This window comes from Scyliorhinus canicula, chromosome 3 (assembly GCF_902713615.1).
Source record: "Scyliorhinus canicula chromosome 3, sScyCan1.1, whole genome shotgun sequence".
Lineage (NCBI taxonomy): Eukaryota > Metazoa > Chordata > Chondrichthyes > Carcharhiniformes > Scyliorhinidae > Scyliorhinus > Scyliorhinus canicula.
The window spans coordinates 226,135,514-226,155,480 of NC_052148.1; positions in this window are offsets into that span (position 1 = coordinate 226,135,514).

Here is a 19,967-nt window from a genome sequence, read left to right on the forward strand (position 1 = left end):
GCTGGGGACAATTGGAAAATTAAACGATTCAAAATCACAGAAATAAAAGTAACACCTATTGAAACCAAAGCATTACTTAATCAGATCTGAGAGGTGACGTTATGCCCAAAATGAATAATTAGTTGTATTCAAATGTTTACATCAAAGATACTTTTTAACAATCAAAGTGAAACAAGCTCATTTACAATAAAGTCGTTAAAACTTAATAACTCTTCGAAAGAGAATATAAACCCGAAGAAAGGAGATAGCCAGCTCGGTACATGGGAAGGATAGGACACAGCAACCGAGTTCACCAGCGAATACATCTAAAGAAGACTAGATTTTAAAGAAGATTGATTGTCAAGGTGGGCCTGAAGGTCCCTTCAACCAACAGGAAGGATCCAGAATCAAGAAGCAACCTTTCTGTTAAGAAAGTTTACAGCTTTAAAAAAAAATTATAATAAAATAACTTAAATGTTTTAACCTGAAACAGTGGTTATTAGCCTACTTTACTTACTTAACAACGCAGGACCCAGGACATCGATGCTACTAAGGGGTAAGTAGATAAAATTCTTCGGTGAGGGTATGGGTTATACCGGGGGATAACTTGAAAATATAGTTTGACCTGAATAGCACCCACCGAAGCCGGCATCGGAGTCAGGGAGTGAGAATCCCTGTTCACCATTTAGAATATCGACCCTTTTTTGGTATAGGGGGAATTCTAAGAATAGTGGTGAGTTTTAACTTCAAACCCGAACAGTGACCCTCTCAAGAAGAACTTAATTTTCTCCAGACAGAGGAAGCCAGCCATGTCTGATAGCCAGGTCTCCGGCTTCGGGGGCTTTGAGTCCCTCCATGTTAACAGTATCTGTCTCCGGACTACCAGGGAAGCAAAGGCTAGAACGTCTGCCTCTTTCTCCCCCTGGAATCCCGGATCCTGCGACATCCTGAAAATCGCCACTTCTGGCTCAATGCCACCCTTGTTTTTAATACCTTGGACATGACGTCAGCAAACCCCTGCTTAAATCCCCTCCGCTTTGGACATGCCCAGAACATGTGGACGTGGTTCGCTGGTCCTCCCGCACATTTTGCGCACCTATCTTGCACCCTAAAGAATCTGCTCATCCAGGCCATTGTCATATGAACCTGGTGAATGACCTTAAATTGTATCACGCTGAGCCTGGCACAAGTTGTGGTCGCGTTGACTCTACTCAACGCATCCGCCCAAAGGCCCTCTATCTCTCCTCCCAGCTCCTCCTCCTCCCATTTTCACTTCAGCTCCTCAGTCTGTGTTTCCTCTGATCCCATAAGTTCCTTATAAATGTCAGAAACGCTCCCCTCACCTATCCATCCTCTGGAAACTACACTATCCTGAATCCCTCTTAGCGGCACGAGTGGGAAGGTTGGTACCTGTCTACGCAGAAAGTCCCGCACCTGCAGATATCGTAATTCGTCCCCCTCCCCCCCCCCCCCCCCCCCACCACCAATGCAAACTTCTCTTCCAGCGCCCTCATATTCGCAAAGCTCCTTTCTATAAACAAGTCCCTCAAACCCCGCTCTTCGTCACATTCTGAACCCCCCATCCATCCTCCCTGGGGCAAACCGGTGATTATTGCAGATAGGTGACCAGACCAATGCTCCCACACATCTCCATTGTCCCCAGACTCTCAAGGCAGCCACCACCACGGGGCTGGTGGAGTACCGTGCCGGCGGGAACGGCAGAGGCGCAGTTACCAGCGCCCCCAAACTTGTTCCCTTGCAAGAAACCACCACCATACGCACCCATGCCGACCCCCCCCCCCCCCCCCTTCCTAATCATGGCTATGTTAGCCACCCAGTAATAATTGCTAAAGTTCAGCAGCGCCAGCCCTCCCTCTGCCCGACTCCGCTCCGGCATTACTCTCCTCATTTGCGGGGATTTGCCCCTCACCATACAAAACCGCCGTGGTATATTTTTATACTAAAGGTGCCATATAGATAGATACAAATTGTACTTTTATCAGCGTAATTATCTATTGATTTTGTCATAGGGAGAATATCACAGCTGTACTACAGGAGGACACCTTGGAGGGCAGTGAGGCTATATGGATACAGATCAGGAATAAGAAGGGTGCAGTCACAATGTTGGAGGTTTACTTCAGGCCTCCCAACAGCCAGCGGGAGATAGAGGAGCAGATAGGTGGACAGATTTTGGGAAGGAGTAAAAGCAACAGGATTGTTGTGATGGGAGACTTCTACTTACCCAAGATTGAGTGGGCCTCACTTAGTACTAGGGGCTTGGACGGGGCAGAGTTTGTAAGGAGCATCCAGGAGGGCTTCTTAAAACAAAATGTAGATAGTCCAACTAGGGAAGGGGCTGTACTGGACCTGGTATTGGGGAATGAGCCCGGCCAGGTGGTAGAATGGGAGCATTTCGGGAACAGTGACCACAATTCAGTAAGTTTTAAAGTGCTGGTGGACAAGGATAAGAGTGTTCCTGGGGTGAATGTTCTAAATTGGCGGAAGGCTAATTGTAACAATATTAGGCAGGAACTGAAGAACCTAGATTGGGGGCAGATGTTTGAGGGTAAATCAATATCTGACGTGGGAGGCTTTCAAATGTCAGGTGAAAGGAATTCAGGACCGGCATGTTCCTGTGCGGAAGAAGGATAAATACAGCAAATTTCAGGAACTTTGGATAACGAGAGATATTGTAGGCCTCGTCAAAAAGAAAAAGGAGGCATTTGTCAGGGCTAGAAGGCTGGGAACAGACGAAGCCTGTGTGGAATATAAGGAAAGTAGGAAGGAACTTAAGCAAGGAGTCAGGAAGGCTAAAAGGGTCACGAAAAGTCATTGGCAAATAGGGTTAAGGAAAATCCCACGGCTTTTTACACGTACCTAAAAAGCAAGAGGGTAGTCAGGGAAAGGGTTGGCCCACTGAAGGACAGGCAAGGAAATCTATGTGTGGAGCCAGAGGAAATGGGTGAGGTACTAAATGAATACTTCGCATCAGAATTCACCAAAGAGAAGGAATTGGTGGATATTTAGTCTGGAGAAGGGTGTGCAGATAGCCTGGGTCACATTGAGATCCAAAAAGACTAGGTGTTGGGCGTCTTGAAAAATATTAAGGTAGATAAGTCCCCAGAGCCTGATACCCCAGAATACTGAAGGAGGCTAGAGAGGAAATTGCTACGGCCTTGACAGAAATCTTTGGATCCTCACTGTCTTCAGGTGATGTCCCGGAGGACTGGAGAATAGCCAATGTTCTTTTGTTTAAGAAGGGTAGCAAGGATAATCCAGGGAACTACAGGCCGGTGAGCCTTACGTCAGTGGTAGGAAAATTACTGGAGAAAATTCTTCGAGACAGGATCTACTACCATTTGGAAGCAAATGGAGTAAATGGACGTATTAGTGAGAGGCAGCACAGTTTTGTGAAGGGGAGGTTGTGTCTCACTAACTCTAAAATAGAGTTTTTCAAAGAGGTCACAAAGATGATTGATGTAGTTAGGGCAGTGGATGTTGTCTATATGGACTTCAGTAAGGCCTTTGACAAGGTCCCTCATGGCAGACTGGTACAGAAGATGAAGTCACATGGGATCAGGGATGAGCTGGCAAGGTGGATACAGAACTGGCTAGGTCATAGAAGGCAGAGAGTAGCAATGGAAGGGTGCTTTTCTAATTGGAGGGCTGTGACTAGTGGTGTTCTGCAGGGATCCGTGCTGGGACCTTTGCTGTTCGTAGTATGTATAAATGATTTGGAGGAAAATGTAACTGGTCTGATTAATAAGTTTGCAGACGACACAAAGGTTGGTGGAATTGCGGATAACGATGAGGACTGTCAGAGGATACAGCAGGAGTTAGATCGCTTAGAGACTTGGGTGGAGAGATGGCAGATGGAGTTTAATCTGGACAAATGTGAGGTAATGCATTTTGGAAGGTCTAATGCAGGGAGGGAATATACAGTGAATGGTAGAACCCTCAAGAGTATTGACAGTCAGAGGGTTTGAGGTGTACAGGTCCACAGGTTACTGAAAGGAGCAACACAGGTGGAGAAGGTAGTCAAAGGTAGTCAAGAAGACTTACTGCATGCTTGCCTTCATTTGCCTGGTTTAGCTCACTGGGCTAAATCGCTGGCTTTTAAAGCAGACCAAGCAGGCCAGCAGCACGGTTCGATTCCCGTACCAGCCTCCCTGGAGAGGTGCCGGAATGTGGCGACTAGGGGCTTTTCACAGTAACTTCATTGAAGCCTACTCGTGACAATAGGCGATTATCATTGGCCGGGGCATTGAATATAAGAATTGGCAAGTCATGTTGCAGCTGTATAGAACCTTAGTTAGGCCACACTTGGAGTATAGTGTTCAATTCTGGTCGGCACACTACCAGAAGGATGTGGAGGCTTTAGAGAGGGTGCAGAAGAGATTTACCAAGATATTGCCTGGTATGGAGGGCGTTAGCTATGAGGAGTGGCTGAATAAACTATGTTTGTTCTTAGTGGAACGTTGGAGGTTGGGGGTGACCTGAAAGAGGTCTACAAAATTATGAGGGGCATAGACAGGGTGGATAATCAGAAGCTTTTTCCCAGGGTAGAGGGGTCAATTACTAGGGGGCATAGGTTTAAGGGGCGAGGTTTAGAGGAGATGTACGAGGCAAGTTTTTTTACACCGAGGGTAGTTGGTACCTGGAACTCGCTGCCAGAGGAGGTGGTGGAAGCAGGGACGATAGTGACGTTTAAGGGGCATCTTGACAAATAAATGAATAGGATGGGAATAGAGGGATACGGACCCAGGAAGTGTAGAAGATTTTAGTTTGACGGGCAGCGTGGTCGGCGCAGGCTTGGAGAGCCGAAGGGCCTCTTCTTGTGCTGTACTTTTCTTTGTTCTTTGTTTTAGTTTGTTCATCTATCTAATTGGATAACCACTCCTGTGAACTATTTCATGGACAGACCTAATAGACATGCTAGCACAGTGGTAATAGTCCTGGATTAGTAATCCAGAAAGCTGGATTGATCCTCTAGCGACATGCGTCCAAACACCTGGTGGAATTTAAATGTAAGTAATTATTAAATCTGGAATTAACGACTAGTCTCAATAATTATGTTGAAACTACCGGATTGAAGAAAAACCCGTATGGTTCATCTATTGTCCTTCAGGGAATTGAGAGAGCTGTCCCACAAATGAATCGAGCAGCTGCCTAGCGTAGTCATATTCATCATACCTTGCAACTGATGGCCCAGATTCCTTCATCACCTTCCCTCAATATATTCTATTCAACCAGTAAGGCTTGGAGATGGGAAGAGGTGAGAGGAGCAAGAACGATTATTGGGCAAGATAGTTGAGGTGGACAGGGTGTATTCGACATCCCCCTCTGTGGATGGATTTGTGAAGAGAAAGTAATTACAGGGACAGTTCGATAGGCTGACGATGGGAAGGGTGGTTGGGTAGCTAAGGAGGGCAAGGGGGTATGAATATGGAGAGAAGGTGAGCCGCAGGCTAGCCCATAAGCTATGAAGGCAGGCCACATCCAGAGAAATCCTTAGGGTACGGGCATGGTAGTGTTGGAGCAGGGGAGGATAAATGAGGTGTTTTGGAAGTATTATGAGGAATTGTACAGGGCTGATCCAGGGGGGTTGAGGATGGGGATATGGGCCAGTCTGTAGATGGTGTGTGGGGAGGGACGGGCAGATGACCGCGAGTGTGTGTGTTGGTGGGGGGGCAGATCACCGTGCAGATAGGGGGAAATGATGACCGTGAGTGTGGGGGGGGGGAGGAGAGAGAGAGAGAGATTCAGGTTGGGGATTGTGGTTTCAGAGAACGGAGCCAAGAGTTTGTGTGTGGGATGCTTTATTGGGCATCCAGGTTGGGGAGTGTTAGATTTCAGGGACAGAGCCGGAGAGAAAGAGGCGCCAGGGTTTTGGCTGCAGGGGTGTGATATTGGGTATCCCGGTTGGGAATGCTGGTTTTGCAAGGGTGGGGCCAGCAAAAATCTGCAATTGGAGCAAAATGGATCACATTATAAATACATTGATTGGAGCAAGTTATCAGATGAGTAAGGCTGGGTCAGACACAGAAATCTAAATCACAGGAAGGTTAGATGTAAATTTAGCACGCATCTACAAAGGAATTGGTAAGATATGAATTGTGAATAAGGGATTGGTGCGCAAGAGGAAATAAATCTTTCTACTGTTACACGGGGGGGGGGGGAAACATTTGAAGATTACTATGATACAATCGTACCTTATACTGAAATTGCTGTAGTATGTATTGATATAAAGAAGTCACTATTTAGATTATCAACTTTATCAATACATTTTCAAAATTAGGTTTTGACATTTTGAAGTTCCAGTGAAATGTAGTCCAAAATACTGACGCTTGTGTACAAGAATGTGCCTAAATGTTGGCAGAGCAGGCAGAGGGGCTAAATTGCCTACTCCTGCTCCTAGTTCATATTGAATGATCCTTTCAGTCCCAAATTTGCAAATCTAATCGTGATGCAACAGCCACCATTTACCTTTCCAAATTCATCCAGTTCAATGTGATTCCTGGCCATTGCTATTGGGCAATTTATTTTACCTTCACCACCATACTAAAATGATGATATGATAAGTTAGTGATGATGGGAAACATTTCAAGCCAATTTCAGATTGATGTGGAAAGATTGCGGGAAATGTGGCGAGGGTATGCAAGAGCAGGTTTACATGAAAATTAGATTGAAAAGATTTTGCCACTTGATATCACTCCTGCGGTGTAAAACAAGAAGACCAGAAAATAATGTGGACTACTTTTTTTTAATGTTTTTATTCTCCATTTTCACATTTTCCTTCAAAATTTACCCCCCATCAACAAGCAGTAAACGGTAACAAATACAGAGTCAATACCCTTAACATCAACAACGATCCCATCCTCCCACCACCCCAACGGCCCACCTGTTAATATATGCATCAAATAAAACACCCTCCCACGGTGGAAAAAAAAAACAAAGGCGAAAAAGAGAAAGGAGTCCGGAATCGCCCCATGGGCACCATTAATCTATAGAGTCATCGTTCATGCGCCGCCCCCCCCCCCCCCCCCCCCCGGACGACACTCAATGCCATCCAACCTCCAAAAGAGTACCGTAAATGACATCCAAGAGTTGTAAACCCCCCCTCCCTCCCCAACCTCGGACCCTGTTCTGCCAGGCTCCGATGGCAACAGCCCCCCCCCCCACCCCCACCTCGCCTCCGTTCACTGGCCGGCTTAAACTGGTCAGCATGGAGGCCCCCGCCCGGGTCTCTTTCCCCCTTGCACGGCCCCAGGAAAAACCCAGAAGTCCCCTTTAGCACACAAACCCCGCAGCGACACCCACACCCCAAAGAACCCTCAATACGACTGAAAGTCCCATTTCTTCCCTTATCCAAATAGTTGGCTCCTGTAGCCCGTACACCAGCACGCAGTGAAACAAAAAAAAGAAAAAATACAGTCATGAGGCTAAATTGGTGCATGACCATTTCTCAATTCTACCACATTCCTTCTGCCTTCGCAAACTCCTCCGTTGCTTCCGCAGTCCCAAAATAAAAGTCCTTGAACTTGTAGGTCACCCTCAGCGCTGGATATGCAATGCCACACTGCTCGTTACTAATATACAGTGCCCCCTTCACCCGGTTGAAGGCAGCCTGCCTTCTCGCCAGCTCCACCGTAAAGTCCTGGTACACGTGTATAGCAGCTCCAGCCCATTGCACCACCCGCTTCTGCTTGGCCCAGTACAGGACCTCCTTTGCGCTGTACCTACGGAAGCACAGAGTCACTACCCTTGGCGGCTCACTCGCCTTTGGTACAGGCCTCCACGACCAATGAGCCCAATCCAGTTCATATCAGGAGGGATCCTTCCCCTCCCCCAATAGTTTCGCCAACATCACGGCAAAATACTCAGTCGGCCTCGGGCCTTCCACTCCTTCGGGAAGCCCCACAATCCTCATTCCGTCGCCTGGATCTGTTTTCTAGGTCTTCCATTTTGCCTCGCAGATCCTTGTTGATCTCTATCACCTTCCGCATCTCCTTCCCCATCGATGTAAGTTGATCACTGTGCTGCAATAATGTCTCTTCCACTTCCTTCAGCACCTCGCCTTGCTCCCGCATCTCCGCCACTGCGCTCGCCACCGCCGTCCTCACCGGGGCAATCGCCTCCTCCACCAGCACTTTCAAAACCGCGCCCATCTTCTTTCTCATTGCCTCCATATGTTTTGTGAACTGCCTTTCGACTTCCATGGCCATCACCTTAGTTATTTCTCCAGACGTAAGCAATGCGGCCTCCTCTGGTGCTCCAGCTTCCACTTACTTTACTGACCCCGCGGTGACCTTTCCACTCCCCGACGGACTTTCAGACGCTTTTATCACGGCCGTTTTTTTGCTGACCTTTGACATTTCCCCTCCCTGTGCTGTCTCCTGACTTTTGCTGCCTCCGCTGCCCTTGGGAGTAACAAAAACACTAGTAAATTAGACTGTTTAATCCTTGGGCGCTCCTTAATAAAAACATAGAAAATAGGAGCAGGAGTAGGTCGGTCTGCCCTTCGAGCCTGCTCTGCCATTCAAATGATCATGGCCAACCCTCCATCTCAACACCATGCTCCCACCCACTCCCCAGCCTCCTCGACACCTTTAGAGTCTGAAAATCTATTTCGCAGAGGCAACATCCCTGCATCCAGTCTGTCCAGCCCTGTTCAAATTTTATACGGTTCAATTAGATCCCCTGTAAGTTCCAGTGAATACAGGTCTAGTCGGCCCAATCTCTATCGTATAACAATCCTGCCATCCCAGGAAACAATCTGGTGAACCTTCGCTACATTGCTTCCATGGCAAGTTTTTTTTAAAATGTTCCAATTAAGGGGCAATTTACTTGGCCAATCCATCCACCCTGCACATCTTTGAATTACAGGAGTGCAATCCATGTAGACACAGGGAGAATGTGCAAAGTCCACACAAACAGTGGCAGGACCGGGATCGAACTCAGGTCCTTGGCACCATGAGGCACCATGCCACCCCTCCATGGCAAGTATCCTTTCTCAGATAAGGAGACCAAAACAGCACACTCCAGGTGTGGTCTCACAAAGGCACTGTGAAGCTACAGTCATATCCTTGCCCCTGTACTCGGGTCCTTTTGCAATGAAGGCCACACACCATTTGCCTTCCTAAGTGCTTGTTGTACCTGCTTGCTTTCAGTGACTGGTGTACTAGGACACCCAGGTCCTTTGTATTTCAACATTTCCCAATCTATCACCATTTAACTAATACTCTGCCATTCGGTTTCTTCGTCCGAAGTGGATAACTTCATCGACCACGTATTTGTCTACTCATTCAACTCCTCTAAATCATCTTCAGGCCTCTTAAACATCCTCCTCGCGAATCACAGTTCCACCAAGTTTTGTGTCGTCAGCAAATTTTGGAATATTACGTTTGGTTCCCTCATCCAAATCATTAATATATATTGTGAATAGCTGAACCCAAGCACCGACCTCTGCGGGACCCCACTAGTCACCTCCTGCCACTTTGAAAAAGACACTTTCTACTTTCTGCTTCCTGTCTGCTGGCCAATTCTAAATCCATGACAATATATTACCCCCAATCCCATGAGCTTTAATTTTGCACACTGACCTCTTTACTTGGCATTGTCACTTCACGGCGCCTGGGTCCCAGGTTCGATTCCCAGCTTGGGTCACTGTCTTTGCGGAGTCTGTACGTTCTCCCTGTGTGTGCGTGGGTTTCCTCCGGGTGCTCCGGTTTCCTCCCACAAGCCGCGAAAGATGTGCTGCTAGGTAATTTGGACATTCTGAATTCTCCCTCTGTGTACCCAAACAGACGCAGGAATGTGGCGACTAGGGGCAGCCAACACATCCACTATTTTCTTGGCAACCTCCTTTTGTACACTGGGGTATAGTGTGATGAATGTAAGAAATTATTATATTTTATATTTGTTGCAGTAATGTTATTTTAAAAACCTGTTTAAGATGCATACAGCCAGTCTATCTACTTAAGCTGCGATTAAGGGGTCGTAAAAGTAAGGTAATGAAATGAAAATCGCTTATTGTCACAAGTAGGCTTCAATGAAGTTACTGTGAAAAGCCCCTAGTCGCCACATTCCGGCGCCTGTCCGGGGAGGCTGGTACGGGAATCGAACCGTGCTGCTGGCCTGCTTGGTCTGCTTTAAAAGCCAGCGATTTAGCCCAGTGAGCTAAACCAGGTAATCATTGATTTTAACCATTTACTTGTTTATAGATAGTGGGCTAATAGAATATTGTTTTGGGTTTTGGAGGATCCATGGGGTGTAGATAATTTGAGGGATTCTATTTTGGTCCTGGCTCACCAGATCATGGGCCAAGGTGTTTATGTTTTGTCCCACATGGAGAGTTAGGGGTGGATGCTTGCATGGGGGGGGATGGCAGGGTGCATTGATGTCTACTCACTCGTGCTCAGCTGTAGTCATTGACTTTTTCCGGCACTGGAGGCCAGTCCTCCTGATCACACTCATGGCGCTCACAGCCTCTGCCACCTCATCCCAGGCAATACTGGCTGTCCTATGGCGGACCCTCTGGGACCCTGGAGGAACAGGACATCCCCCCCCCCCCCCCGGCCTCCACTGTGTTCAGGAGCCTCCCCAGATCTGCATCCCCGAATCTTGGGGCGGTCTCCTGCGCGCCATTGTTGTGAGCCGGCTGGGGTTGGCTGAGCAGGTACTCCTAAATGCTGCACAACCTTGTCAGCCCCCCCCCCCCCCCCCCCACTAACAAGTGCGGTACCGGCAAATCGGCTGGCGAGCCTTCATTTGCAGTGAGAAGCCCATGAGGCCTCGTTAAGTGGACCAATTAACATTGAATTGCATTACCGGCCTTGCTGGGCTGAGCGCCAGGAAGCTCGCGGCTATTCCCGCTCGCGGCTATTCCCGCTCGCTGCCACTCTTCGGGATTTCTAAGTGTGGGCTAAACCAGTGAGAAACTCCCCAGGGCCCAAAAAGTGACTTGCATGTCATTAGATGCGGAGGGGAACTCTCAGCAAAACCCGCCACAAATGACACTTGGAAACCTTTCTGTTAGATTGTGCCCGTACTCTTATAACATGGGGAAAGGCATCTGTCAAGTTTCCCAGAGCAAAGACCCACAATAAGCAATATAATAATCTCCCAATGATCATTGCTTGCTTTGATCTTTAATGGTGTTGCTTGATCTTTTACATTCACCTGAAAAGGCAGAAAATCTCATTTGAAAGGCAGCACCTGCGATAGTGCAGCACCTCCTCAGTCGTGCGCTGAGATGCCAGTGAGACGGCTCAAGCCTCTGTAGCGGGACTTGATTAAGAGGCAAAAATGCTACCACAAGGCTGACAGTTGAGATATGCTTTTTCCATCATTGGCAAAAGTATTGACATTATTCCTTCATAATAAACCTACTGAAAGTATTGTCAGCCTTGATATATATTAAAAGATTTGCTTGTCCATTAAACCTCCACGAGACAAAAGATTAATGTATCACATGGGCTTCTTTGGAAAACAAACCTGATGGGGGGGAAAAAAGCCAGGCGTGCAGATAGAGATCCAGAATGAGCAAAAATGAGTGTGACCAAATTCTGAAAACACTGTTTGAAACAGAAGTTTCAGCAAAGCGAGCAAATGGTGAATAGCAAAATAAAAGCAAAATGCTGCAGGTGACGGATATCTGAAATGAAAGCAAAATATGCTGGGGAAACTCCGCAGCATCCGTGGAGAGAGAAACAGTTAACACTTTGAGTCTAACATGACTTCTAAAGGTGAATACGTTGGCTCAGGAAGGTGAATGTATTAAAGTGTAACTTAGGCATTAAGGGGCTGGTTTAGCTCACTGGGCTAAATCGCTGGCTTTTAAAGCAGACCAAGCAGGTCAGCAGCACGGTTCGATTCCCGTTCCAGCCTCCCCGGACAGGTGCTGGAATGTGGCGACTAGGGGCTTTTCACAGTAACTTCATTGAAGCCTACTCGTGACAATAAGCGATTTTCATTTTCAATTAAAGTTGTACATTATTTTGAAGAAAATCTATATTTGTTCATCAACAAACCAGCCTAAGACTGGAAATTAATCATTTGAGAATGTATTATTACCATGCTCTAGTGTTTCCAATGAGGCCCATTCGAATACATAGTTACAAAGGATGAATCTGCAAAAAAAACACCAAATCAATGGCTTACCAGAATTGTGAAGTTTTAAAAGGGATTTCCTGCAGAATCTAATTCTCTCCTGGATTCAAAATTGTTGTTCCCTTGAAGGCATTAAATGAAGCATATTCGCGGGAAAACATCGTGTTAATAATAATAATCTTTATTAGTGTCACAGGTAGGCTTACATTAACACTGTAATGAAGTTACTGTGAAAGCCCCTTAGTCGCCACATTCCGGCATTTGTTAGAGTACACAGAGGGTGAATTCAGGATGTCCAATTCACCTAACAAACACGTCTTTCGGGGCTTGTGGGAGGAAACCGGAGCACCCGGAGGAAACCCATGCAGACACAGGGAGAACGATCCTGATCTTACTCACAAAAAGGGAAAAACTAATAGGGTGTGTCTTATTTTGTCCTCACTGATGATTGTGGACTGCCGATTGTTGAATTAAGTGTTTTCTTCTTTCCACTTAATTAAACTTGGCATGAAGACAAGTTACAGAGGTCAGAGTACAATCAAGTGTAGCCACATGCCCTTCACAGTCTTGTACTCTTGGGTCAGGTATTTTACAACTGAGCACCAGGCATCAAGGCCTGGTTATGCATTCCAGATCCCTCTTGCCACATGACCTCATATAGTGCTCCCCCTTCAGTAAGTTTCCTTCATGCAGAACTTCCTGCCAGTTGTACCGTAATCTATCCAACACAAAGGGTAATCGACCTAAAATGTTAACCCTGTTTCTTTCTCAGCATATACCTCCAGACCTCGAGTATTTCTGACATTTCCAGCATCTGCAGTATTTTATTTTTTCATTGATCCAATAGACTATTGCGAGAATTCCTGTTTTTGCACCATAGTTAATTAAATCATCTGCTATTAGGCCAGCGAGGTACATAGATTTTTTTGTACTTTACATACATTTTGATTTTCTTTTTGTTCCCTAACCTTCTGACCATCATGCCGCTTAAAAGTCAACAATGCCATTCCCTTCTCTTCAATTTTTGGTCAGTTTCATTTAAGTTCCATGTGTTCCTTAAAACCTCTTATCTTCTCTCAGATCAGAAATTATCACTGTTTCAAAAAGAGATTCATCTCCACTCAAAGATTTGCAAATTACCCATCCCACTTTTTAGTCTTTCTCAAGGTCCCTTTAGTTAATTCATGGCTTTGTCAATGTTAATTTTCGCTTCCAAAGCTGTTTGCATAAAAGCTAATTGTTTGGTTCGCAGTGCCAGTTCTTGTCTGACCCTAAGAAGTGCAAGAGCTTGTTCTTGCAGTCCACGATCACTTAACAAGTACAGAATATTTGGGATGTTGGTGTTGCTGGCAAGGCCAGCATTTGTTGCCCGTCCATAATTTCTCTTGGATAAGTGGTGGTGAGTCACCTTCTTGACCTGCTGTAGTCCATCCGATATCTGTACCCCTACAGTCCTGTTAGTAAGGGAGTTCCAGGGGCTTGACCCAGTGATGATGAAGGAATGGTGATACAGTCCCTAGTTGGGGATGGTGTGTGGCTTGGAGAGGACCTTGCAAGTGGTGATGCTCCTAGGTTCTGGCTGTCCTTGTTCTTGGGTTTCAAGAATTTGGAAGGTGCTGTTGCGAGTTGCTGCATTGCATCTTCTATATGGTACATACTGTTGCCATTGTGCATGAGTTGTAGGGCGACTGAATATTTAAATAAGCAGATGGGTTGCTGATCAAAAGGACTTGATAAAAATACAGCCATGCATCATAATGCAATTTTGAACAGGATGTGGTTCACAGAGAGAAAAGGCTCTACAATACACAAGCCTTGACTGTGACCATCGAGACTATGCCAGCTTAACTTGGACTTGTCCAATATTCACATATCTTTCTCCAAGAAAGAGACTTGCATTAAATCCATGACCTTGACAACCTCAAAGCACTTTACAGCCAATTAAGTGCTTTTGAAATGTTAGTTGCTGTGGCAATGTGGCAAACACGTTACAATTATGAGGTTTATGAGATAATGATGTTTTAGGACTCTGTCTTTAGTTGAGGGTAAAATGAAGGGGGTCATCTGATCTATTCTGAAATTTGCCTGACAAGTCTGGATAGTTTGAAGGCCCGGATTCTTTTCCTGGGAAGAAAGTGCAAGGTATTTATGCTTGGGGAGATAAAGGCAGCATCCTGTGTGCAAACAGTGAATAGACTGCGAGTCTCCAAATTTCCATAGGAGTACTGAAAATATTGGGTTGTAAAGAGTTATCCTTTAAATTATCCATTTACTTCCAAGATGAGAGTTGAAATAACAAGGATAGCTAATTAATATCTCTATCTGAATACAGGAACATGTGATTCATGTCACCATAGTGATGCGATTTGCGATGAGATGGGTAGAGAAGAAGTCATTGTGATATCAGGTTACAGGCTTTCCCAAAGTATCATAGACAGGATCTGTCATCTATCATGGTCAAGACATGATGGAAAATATATATATATTCATCAACTGGACTATTTAGTAAAGTCAAGGACAAGGGATCCAGCTAACTATGACCAAAGGAAAACCTTCAAGTCATAATCTCCCATAACGGTGCTAATGGCCAAAGTGTCAGCAGTCCCAACACCATGGTTTTGACAGAATGATAGGTAATTTAACCTGACACCAGTGTCTCCAAACACAACAGGACTCCAATGAGACACCTAGATTCCAGCTTTGGGAATACACATTCTGTGCCCAACATAGAGGAAATATGTCACATGTCCTCCCCCAAACTGTGCTATTTGTCTGTTGGAATTGAACTCCGATAGCAGCAGAAAGACCTCAGACCCTGATCAAACCTGGCAACCTGGAACTCGTGCTTCCAGACTAACTCAAACATAATGCCTTCTCCTGTCATGGAAGTCTCATTCTGGAAAGACGGGGGGCATTCTACAACCAGCTAACCTCCCTGCGGAATGTTCTGATTTTGGGCTTTGGACACATTTTAAACCAATATTTTATTGTGTTCATATCCTGAACCCTCTTCCTTTTTCCTTATCCTCATTTATTATGTGTGTAGGTGTAGAAGATTGGAACCTTTCCAAATGTAAGGATTGAGGAAAATATGCCACTATTTATAAAGGGGGAAATCAGGATAATACAAAAAACACTTTTTAGCTTACAAAGAGCAAAGAAAAGTACAGCACAGGTGTGGCGCTAACAATTGCACTCAAAGACAAGAGACAAGTACAATCTAGGCTTTATTGCTGTGTGATGCTATTCCTCCGGCTGCAACTGTAGACTAGGGTCTGAGTGACTCACACACATATTTATACACAAGTTCCCTGTGGGTGGAGCTAGCCGGCAGGGGCTTACCGGAGGAACCTGTATTACAGGTACAGCCATACATCCCCCTACTGCAAGTATGCATATCTACAGTGGTTATCACCACATTCACCCCTGTAAAAATGAGTCCGGCGGGGGTGCCGTGTAACTATAATACAAAGGATGATATATGTACAAACGGGTTCAAACAAAGAAAACCAAGAGTCCATCCGGTTAGAAGGTTACAGGTTGAGCCGAACCGGCGGTCAAACGTTCCGTTGAGATCGGCGTAGCTGTGGTGGCAACGTCGGTGCAGGTGCTGCCTGCTGGCGGGGTGACTCCGAGAGCGAGCCAAAATCTTCCCTGTCCTCCGGTGTGGGCAGGGGGACGAGGGATGGACCTGGTGGGGACGAATAGAGGGGCGCCAGGGAAAAGGAGGGTGGCGCGGTGAGGGGAAGGGGCGTGGGCATGGGATTGGCACCTGAGGGAGCCAGGTCCCGGAGCGAGACTGTGTCCTGGCAGCCGTCGGGGAACTCCACGTAGGCATATTGAGGGTTGGCGTGGAGAAAGTGTACTTTGTCCACCAGAGGTTCCACCTTGTGGTGCTGGACATGCCTACGGAGAAGGACTGGGCCCGGAGTAGTGAGCCACGTCGGGAGCGACACCCCGGATGTAGACTTCCTAGGGAAGGCAAAAACACGTTCATGGGGTGTACTGTTAGTTGCGGTGCACAGTAGTGACCGGATGGAATGGAGCGCGTCAGGGAGGACCTGCTGCCATCGAGCGGCTGGGAGGTTCCTGGACCGTAGGACCAGCTGGACGGCCCTCCATACCATCCCGTTCTCCCTCTCTACCTGCCCGTTTTCCTGGGAGTTGTAGCTGGTCGTCCTGCTGGAGGCGATACCCCTGCTGAGCAGGAACTGACGCAGCTCATCGCTCATGAACGAGGATCCAACGGTCACTGTGGATGTAGTCGGGGAAACCGAACAGGGTGAAAATGGAATCCAGGGCCTTGATGACGGTGGCAGACGTCATATCCGGGCATGGGATGGCGAAGGGGAACCTAGAAAATTCATCGACCACACTAAGGATGTAGGTGTTGCGGTCGGTGGAGGGGAGGGACCCTTTGAAGTCCACGCTGAGGCGTTCAAAGGGGCGGGACGCTTTCCCCAGGCACGCGCGATCTGGCCGGTAGAAGTGCGGCTTGCACTCGGCACGGACCTGGCAGATTCTGGTGACTGTCCGTACTTCCTCGACGGAGTAGGGCAAATTGCGGGCTTTGATTAGATGGTACAAGCGAGTGACCCCCCGGATGGCAAAGCCTCTCGTGCAAGGCACGGAGCTGGTTCACTTGTGCGCTGGCACATGTACCTCGGGAGAGGGCGTCTGGGGGCTCGTTGAGCTTGCCGGGGCGATACAAGATCTCGTAGTTAAAGGTGGAGAGCTCGATTCTCCAGCGCAAGATTTTGTCATTCTTGATCTTGCCCCGCTGCGTGTTGTTGAACATGAAGGCTACCGACCGTTGGTCAGTGAGGAGAGTGAATCTCCTGCCTCCAGTTACGCACCGCTTCAACGATTGCCTGGGCCTCCTTTTCAACAGAGGAATGTCGGATTTCGGAGGCGTGGAGGGTGCGTGAAAAGAATGCCACGGGTCTGCCGGCCTGATTCAGCGTGGCGGCAAGTGCAACATCTGAAGCGTCGCTTTCTACTTGGAAAGGCAGTGTCTCGTCTACGGCGTGCATCCCCGCCCTGGCTATGTCAGATCGAATGCGGGCGAAGGCCTGTTGTGCCTCGGCTGAGAGGGGAAAATGTGCGGACTGGATAAGTGGGCGGGCCTTGTCCGCGTATTGTGGGACCCACTGGGCGTAATAAGAAAAGAACCCAAGGCAGCGTTTGAGGGCCTTGGGGCAGTGGGGGAGTAAAAGATCCATGAAGGGGGCGCATGCGGTCGGGGTTGAGCCCCAGTAGTCCGTTTTGGACTACGTAGCCGAGGATGGCTAAGCGGTCTGTGCGGAACACGCACTTCTCCTTGTTGTACGTGAGATTAAGGAGAGATGCGGTGTGGAGGAATTTAGCAAGGTTGGCGTCGTGGTCCTGCTGGTCATGGCCGCAGATGGTGACATTATCGAGGTACGGGAAGGTGGCCTGCAGTCCGTACCGGTCAACCATTCGGTCCATTTCTCGTTGAAATACCGAGACTCCATTCGTGACGCCGAAGGGAACCCTAAGAAATTGGTACAGACGACCGTCTGCCTCGAAGGCAGTGTAGGGACGGTCCGATTTACGGATGGGGAGCTGGTGGTAGGCGGATTTCAGGTCAATAGTAGAGAAGACCCGGTACTGTGCAATCTGATTGACCATATCAGAAATGCGGGGGAGGGGGTACGCGTCGAGCTGCGTGTACCGGTTGATGGTCTAGCTGTAGTCCACAACCATCCTGTGCTTCTCCCCGGTCTTAACCACTACCACCTGGGCTCTCCAAGGACTGTTGCTGGCCTCGATGATACCCTCCCGAAGCAGCCACTGGACTTCGGACCTGATGAAGGCCTTGTCCTGGGTGCTGTACCGTCTGCTCCTGGTGGTGACGGGCTTGCAATCTGCGGTCAGATTGGCAAAGAGTGAGAGAGGCTCGACCTTGAGGGTCACGAGGCCGCAAACGGTGAGGGGAGGTAGGGGTCCGCCGAATTTGAGGGTGAGGCTCTGGCGATTGCACTGGAAATCCAGGCCTAGTAAGAATGACGCGCAGAGGTTGAGGAGAATGTACAGACGGAAACGGTCGAATTCCACGCCCTGTACAGTAAGTTTAACCAGGAAGAAACCCCGGATCGGGACAGAGTGGGAACCGGAGGCGAGAGAGATCTGCCGGTTGGCGGGATGGACTGCAAGGGAATAGCGCCTTACCGTGTCCGGGTGGGCGAAGCTCTCGGTGCTCCCGGAGTCGATGAGGCAGGAGGTCACGTGGCCGTTGACCAGCACCGATGTGTTAGAGGGTGCCAGGTTGCGAGGACGCTACTGGTCGAGCATAACGGAGACGAGTAGCGGGCGATCGGCGGTCGAGTCAGATGAGTCCGACGAGGAGCGGTAGCGACCCGTGTCCCGTGGCCCCGTACCGGGGGAGGACAAAATGGCGCCATCTGGAGTACCTGTGTGGGAGAAGATGGCGGCGCCCATGGAGCACACATTGTGGGGTCAGGACAAAATGGCAACACCCATGGAACGCACATGGCGGTGGGGGATGAAGATGGCAGCGCCCATGGAGCGCACGTGGCAGGGGCGGTGAAAGATGTCGGCGCCCACTGATCGCACGTGGGGTCGGGGGAAGCGGACGGCAGGGCCCATTGTGCGATCAGCTGAGGCGAGGGGAAAGGGGGCGCGATAGCGGCAACCGTCCGGGACTGACACACCGCTGCAAAGTGGCCTTTCTTGCCACAAGCTTTGCAGGTCGCGGTGAGGGCCGGGCAGCGTTGGCGAGGGTGCTTCTGCTGACCACAGAAGTAACAGTGGGGACCCCCAGGGAGTGTGGTGTGGCGAGCAGCGTAGGCGTAGTGCGCGGGGGCGGCTGCTGGGGGGGGTGGTTGCGGGGTCCACGAGGGGTAGGACGGATGGGCCTGGGGGCCCTGTGCGGGGTCCACGAGGTGTAGGACGGGTGGGCCGAGCGGCTAGCAGAGTAAGATCGCGCACTACGGGAGGCGGCCATCATGGAAAGCGCCAGAGTCTTTGCGGCCGTGAGGTCGAGGGCGGCCCCTTCCAGCAGTCGTTGCCGGATGGGGTCCGATGCAATGCCTGTGACAAAGGCATCACGTATGAGTAAGTCAGAGTGTTCCGTGGCTGTGAGGGCCCGGCAGTCGCAGTCTCGTACCAGAGGTATAAGGGCCCTCCAGAAGTCCTCAATCGACTCACCCGGCTGCTGGACGCGAGTAGAGAGTTGATGCCTCGCAAACAGGGTGTTTGTCGACTGTGCATAGTTCTCCTTGAGCAGTTCCATAGCTCTGGTGTAGTCAGTAGCCTCTCAAATTAACGGAAAGACACTGGAGCTAAGTCTCGAGTACAAGAGTTGCTTCTTCTGAACCTCCGTCGGGGGAGGGTTCGCTGAAGAGATGTAGGCCTCAAAGACTGCAAGCCAGTGAACAAAGTCTTTCCTGGCATGAGGCGACTGCGGATCCAGTTGCAGATGGTCAGGCTTGATTCTGATGTCCATGGTGAACGGAAAATCACACAGCAATAAATTGTGGCACTAACAATTGCACTCAAAGACGAGAGACGAGTACAATCGAGGCTTTATTGCTGTGTGATGCTATTCCTTCGGCTGCAACTGGAGACTAGGGTCTGAGTGACTCACGCGCATATTTATACACAAGCTCCCTGTGGGCGGAGCTAGCCGGCAGGGGCTTACCGGAAGAATCTGTATTACAGGTACAGCCATACATCCCCCTACTGCAAGTATACATATCTACAGTGGTTATCACCACAACAGGAACAGGCCCTTCGGCCCTCCGAGCCTGCGACGACCATGCTGCCCATCTAAACTAAAATCTTCTACACTTCCGAGATCCATATCCCTCTATTCCGATCCTATTCATGTATTT